Here is a 6890-nt window from a genome sequence, read left to right as displayed (position 1 = left end):
GGGCAAAGTTCTACTGTGAGACCTTGGGTCCTGCCACATGTGGATGTTGGCACGTAGCACCTACCTAAGTATTGCTGCAGACCATGTACACCCTTTTACTGAAACAGTACTCCCTCATGGCTGTGGCGTCTTTCAGCAGGATAATGTGCTCGGCCACAAAGCAAAAATGGTGCAGGAATGGTTCGAGGAGCAGAACAACAACTTTTAGCTGCTGACTTGGCCTCAAAACTTCCCAGATCTCAATTTAATTGAGCATCTGTGGGATGTGGCTGATTCATGGAGGCCTCACCTCACACCTCAGAGGATCTGTTGCTGTCTTCTTGGTGCCAGATACCACAGCACAGCTTCAGGGCTTTGGTGGAGTCGATGCCTCAACTGATCAAGGCTGTTTTGGCAGCAATAATATTATTATTATTAATATTATTCCTGATTGGTGTATACAGTTGCATTGTGGCAAATTGTGTTTGTCATTAACTGAAGCAAAAACACACTTTATCTCTTGTCTGTTTGATTTTTATACAGGTGTGTAACATGGTTGAAGGCCGGTTGCTTTTATTTGACTAAAGTCCACAAAATGGGTCTGGTTTCCATCGACTGATTGATCCCAGTTTCTACTCAACTTCTTCTTGTCGGAAAAGAAATGTATGCTAATCATCTTTTTAAAATTATTGTTGCCTTAATTATTGTGTTTAAGATATATAACATTTGTAAAGCGTGGTGCAGGCAGCCTTACCTGCTAAGACCTTTTCTCACTGGCTGCAGTCTCTCTGGTCTCTTTTACATGCGTGCATGATTACAGGAGACAAAACGCTGACGCACAGAAGTGGATGTCAGAAAGCGTACAGATTGCCTTAAAGCCTTAAGTGCCTCTCTCGAGAGAAACCCACTACTGGCCTCATGAATCACACAATTCAAAACTAAAAAAAAGAGTGACTCATGATAACAAACTCTTCCAGCCGCTGCCTGCATGCAAAAGCCAAACAGTGTAAAAAGGATGGGGTGAACAATGGAAAGTGATAACAGCAGTATGTCTACGTCACTTATGAAAGAGTAACTAGACCCTCTGGGTGGAGAGGATAAATAAAGGAACAGGAGGGTGGATAATATTCTCCACATATCCCTGCTTGCTTGTGGCTTTGGCGCCTGTCATGCTCTGCTGGGCAGTGATGTCACTCAGGCTGCAGGGAGGCTTGCTGGTGCTGCCCCTCACGGACCCACACAAACACATTTTAAAAAGCACACGCATCTGCACCCACACTGCAGAGGTTTAATTATTAAACAGGCAGCATATATATATATATATATATTCATGCACACACAACACATGATTCAACATTGTCAAAGTTGGTCAATAATTTAAAGTTCTCTTTCGGTGCAGTGACTGCCTTCCACAAACATTGGATAGGCGATTCTTATTCTCTGCTAGTTTTCTTCTTTTCATCCATCTTAACTTCACCACCATCCACTCTTATGGGCATCGATTTTCTCTAATCAACGCAGGGTTTAAAAAATATACATACAGACTCAAATGCAGAGATACACTCCCATATGTCTGTTAATAAGTGGTGTTTAATGCTTAATAAATTAACAAAAACAGTGATGTTGAAAATTTTACATTGTCTTTTAACTTGACAAAGCCAAGATGTATTAACATCTTGTTAGTGATCATGACTGGTATGACTGGTTTCGACCAGCATAAAAGGGAATTTATTTGACAGCACTTCCTGGATTAAGCAATACTCAGTACAATGGGGAAGTCCGGGAAACTCAAGATCTAAGAAGGAGAATTGTAGATTTACACGAGTTGGGAGGGTCTCTTTGGCCCATTTCTTAACAACTGCAGAGCCCAAGATCAAAAACAATTGTACTTAAGTACAAGATATTATCATGTAGCACAACTTTTCCAAGGTGTGGAAGAAGACCTAAACTGTCCCCCTCAGATTTGAAGAAATTAGTTAGGATTTTCAAGAACAACCCAGGAACCACCAAGGCTCAAGCCTGCCATGAACTGGGCTGGAAATTCTTGTGTTTTTAAAAGACTTTAACAATTTATTCGACACAATCCTTCCACTCTGGGAAAATACCAGCTTAAAGAAATCAGTAAAAACCCAGAATTACAACGACATTCTTGCGCATGATCAGTGGATAGTCTGATCCCAGCTGTTCAGAATATTCAGGAAGGGAGGAATGAGGGGAAAGGTTTGGTAGATTCTGGAAGAATTTCACAGAGCTAAACTTCACACTTGAATACACTTTCTAAATATAAAATGGAAGGAGGAGAAAAAAAAGAAAAACTGGGACGAGGATCCTATTTTGCACCCATATATAACCTCTGCCTCATTTTTGGTGTCACACTAAGCCCTGCACCAGCTTTCAACCCCGGTTCAGTCCCCTAAGCACTGTAGTCATTTGCTATAAATAGGCATTCATGCAGCAACACACACCACAGCCACCATATTGACTGTCTGCTTTTATTTTTGAGCTAAACAGCTTCAGCTGTGATGAAGTCTCACCTGCAGGCTCCTTCATGCCGTGAACACTCTAAGAAAGCAGTCATGCTGTGCAGTATTGGATTAGAAAATGCTTAGCCCATCACAGTAAAAATACTGCACACTTCAACGGGAGGCCAAGGGCATTCTCACCGCAACCAAAGGAGGCTTTTAAATCACAGACATAGGAGCACACTATGCTCCTGTGCTTTATGTCCACAACACATCAGCCAGGTGAATAGTTTAGAGCCCCGCGACCTTAGCGGCATCCACAAAATATACAATACATAAAACGTTTAAATCTTTTAAGACTAGATTTCTTTTTTCTTCACTCATTTCTGAGGAGTTTTATTCAAGGTCATGCTCCCTCTTTATGTTAACGTTTTTTATTGCTTGACGCCTCGATTAAAAAGCTTTGCCTGATCGCATGGTAATATGACTTTGTGATGCCCAGCACAAGCAGCAGAGCGTCGCCTGTGAACCCGAAGCTCAGAGAAAAAGAGAAACAAAGTGCGTTTCAGAAAACAAGCTTGCAGGTCTGTAGCAGTATGTGTTCGAGGCACGTGTATGAGGTTGGTGTTACTGAGAGAAATTCTGTGATACAAAACAAATGAAGGCTTTTGCATTTCTTTCATCTGTTGAAAAAGACCAGAAGTGATTCATGATAAATTAGGAGACTAGAATATCCTCGGAAATTGGTTTTATGATAAAAAATAGTATTCACAGATAGGTTCAAGATGGATGCTGCGCATGCTCATGCACGAGACACACGCTTCCCTCCTTGTTTACAAACTAGTAGTAGCAGATGCAGCCGAGCCTCTCCACTCGCCTCTCTTTGTTGACGCCCTCCCCATCCTTTTGGCTCCTCTGTTTTCTTGACTTCTCATTTCCTGACTTTGTTTTCATCCAACCTCCTCCACCAACACTAGCAGAGAATGGCTCTAATTTTTACATATGTCCTAAATGAACCGACACACAGCTCCATCATCACGTTGACATGCCGCAGCCATTACACAAACACCAACTCATAAAAGCTGTTGTGAGGGTACAACAAAAGAAAATGCATTTCAAAGCAGTGACATATTTTTTTTATAATGAAGTACATGCACTGATTCCATGAAGGGGGACAAAAACTACAAAACCTGGACAGGAAACAGGAAGTTCTTTTGTTCCTCTCAGTCAGGACAAGGAAGAGGTATTTACACAGTTAGACGCGAGACATTTCGAGTAAGCCAGAGCTTTTAGGCTGGCTGGTGTAGCAGAAGGCTGAATGACCTTGCAGACATAGGGGGATGATGGCTGCAGGTTTTCCTTGAGTGTTTATGGTATTTGTGATGAATTTAATGAGGTTATTTCATGTTTTACTGTCCTATGACTGAAAATGATGTATCCTTGTTTTGTTTCTCTTGCCAGTATAACTGTTTTCAGTTTTCATCTAATTATTGCGAGTTTTGTATTCTGATTTAAACAGGAAGACAAGCCACCATAACTGATGATGCACTCGATTAGAGAAATGTTTTCACTCTAAGGTTTTAATTGCTGTTTGAAAAGAATTCATTTTCTTCAGAATAGAGGACCTTTAAATAATATGGCCAGACACCACACATAAATGACTTTTTTTCAGTCATCATGATTCATGAGCTGTTAATAATATTCATGAGTTCTCGGTCAGGTCTGCAGGACTGCAGATAAAAGCATGAAATCGTGAAGCAATTATTCATACTTAATCATAATATCAACACTTACAGACATATATGTTCACTGCCGTTACTGCTCAGTTGTTTAGCCCCCCTTTGCAGACTTGACAACAAAAAAATTAATTCAAAAGTATCATGATTAAAATGCTACTGTTGTTTCATTATTCAATGTACAATTTGTAGGTATTATAAAGAAATGATGAGTACTTTTCCATGTGTGAATCCCTGCAGATATCTGCACTGTATAGTGTAACTCATCCCTGTAGCTAACTGCAAACAAAGGACTTCAAAAGGTTCAACCTTGACTCAACTCAAGGATTGATTTTCATGAAGCAGAGCAGGCAGATGGAGATGTTACATATCAGTCGGTCCCTGTTTTAGCATACCGAGGGGCGCTGGGTTCACTTTACTGTAATCTGTGTTCTGCCCGAGCTACACCATAAACAATGAGCCGAGAGAGCACAACAACCAACATCTCACTTTCATCCCTGCTAAGTGAAGGAAAATCCCCAAACAGGATTGAAATCCCTTAAGTGCCTCACATTTTTAGCAAAGCTTTTACCTGCAGGCTGTTCCTGCACCGATGCTCGGTCTGAGCATTTCAATTGTTGATAACAATGATGAAAGTGCTTTGTGTAGTTTCATGTTTTGATGAATAAATTACTCGGATATTAAATCATGAGTCTGTTTTGCAATCCTGAAATTGTGTACACAGCATTTTGACTTTTTTTTAACCACAAAGTTGGGATCAGTCCCTTTTTTTCTGCATCTCAGCTGTAATGCAGCAGCAGCAGCCTGGCGTGTTACATCCTCAGAATCCCCTGTCTGGGCTGCAACGCACTGACGTCAGAAACCTCTTTGTATGAACGCGCGGCCCTCGATGTCAGCCCCCGCATGGCTTAAGAGGAGGAGGGGGGTGGAAGAGGGGAGGGAGGATGGGAAAGACGGAGGTGGGAGGTGGGCTTTATGTTGTGATGTAATTTCATGGAAGTTGTTATGTGGTGATGCTGCATCTTACAGGAGATGTGAACACCAAGGCCCCCTACTGGCCGGGTAAGAGAACAATTGAGCTCACGGTTTGTTTGTTTTTCAGTATGCTAGTTGGTATGTATCACCATAAAATCACATGCAACATTTACATGAACCACAGGAAGGCTGGTGGAAGGTTTGAGCATGGTCTTCCTCAGCTTTTTTTTGAGGTGGTGTGTGCTAAAGGCAATCTCATCTGACGCAAAGTACATTTTTGGAAAGGTCAGTGAAGGGACGCAAAGAGACTTGTAGTCACATCTGTGTGTCGGTTAACCTAATCTGTGTGCCTAACCTGGATGGGTTAGCATGCACGCACAAGTCCACCCAGAGCAGAAAAATCACCTTATCATAACAATCATGGAGCTGCACCATGGTGCCGTTTAAAGAGGGTGCCATGTTTTTGAATGACAGTACGAGTGACATTAAACTGAGCTGATGCATCAGTCTGTTTTAGAATTAAACATACAGCACCATCTGGTGGCAGCAAAAGTCATAGATTTCAAAGATGTGCATTTTAATTGTGTTAAAAGGTCAAATATAACTGAATAAACCTGATTATCTTTCGTTCTACACAGATGTTGACCTCAGTGATGCATTTCTTTAGTCGTGGGGTGACTTTTACTTATTCGTTCCTGCAGTGAGCATAAAAGGATTTAAGTAAAGGACAGAAAGGGGAAAACAAGGGTGAAAGATTTACATCTGAAGTCTCAAATCACAGTGTTAAACTGTTTTTATTAAAATTTCCAACCCTAAAACAGCCCAAACCACAAAAACACCTAAAGGTAATATTCATTAATTGGCTGATTTATTTCTGTTGGTTCATCAGGACTGTGCGGGTGTGGTACTTTACCCGTAAGCATTAGCAAATTCAGACGTGCCTTAAACACACAAGCAGTTTTTCTTTTACCAACTGCCAACTGCCTGCTGGAGCAAGTCTAAAAGTCACTTTGCTCATACTTTTATGAGCTTTATTGCTAATATCAAGTCTTACCAAATACAAAATCAACTTCTTTTTGTAGTATACATTCACTTTATCAGAACTGCCTTAATTGTCTGTGGAAAAGTTTCAACTAGGTGCAGGAAACATTGCCGTGATTCTGGTTCATATTGACATGATAGCATCATGGAACGGGTGATGTAAATCTCCTGTTCCACCACATCCCAAAGTTTCTTCATTGGATTGAGATTGGAAAGCTCTTCATGCAGGGTTTACTATTGTACTGAATAGTAAACTCATTGCTATGTTCAGGATAATGCTTTGCGATTACGCATTATCCAGCCGGAAGCATCCAGAAATCATAAGTGTTTTGACACGGTCAGGTAGGTAGTGACATTTAAGATTCTCAGCTGATAAAAACGGGGACAGGAAAATATTGCCCACACCATTACGCCAGCAGCCTGAATCACTGATACAAGATCAAATTAATCCATGCTTTCATGTGATGTACAAAGATTTATGAAATTGCCATCTGAATGTTGCAGCAGAAATCGAGACTCAGCAGACCAGGCAACATTTTTTCCATCTCCTGGTGTCCATTTTTGATGATCCCCTGTAAATTGTAGCCTCAGTTTCCTGCTTTGTTACAAAAGCGGCACCTGGTCTGGTCTTCTGCTGCTGTAGACCATCTGCTTCCAGGTTCCTCTTTTTTTCCTTTCAGAGATGCTCTTCTGCATA

Source organism: Oreochromis aureus, linkage group 4, assembly GCF_013358895.1.
Source record: "Oreochromis aureus strain Israel breed Guangdong linkage group 4, ZZ_aureus, whole genome shotgun sequence".
Classification (NCBI taxonomy): domain Eukaryota; kingdom Metazoa; phylum Chordata; class Actinopteri; order Cichliformes; family Cichlidae; genus Oreochromis; species Oreochromis aureus.
This window is presented reverse-complemented; position numbering follows the sequence as displayed.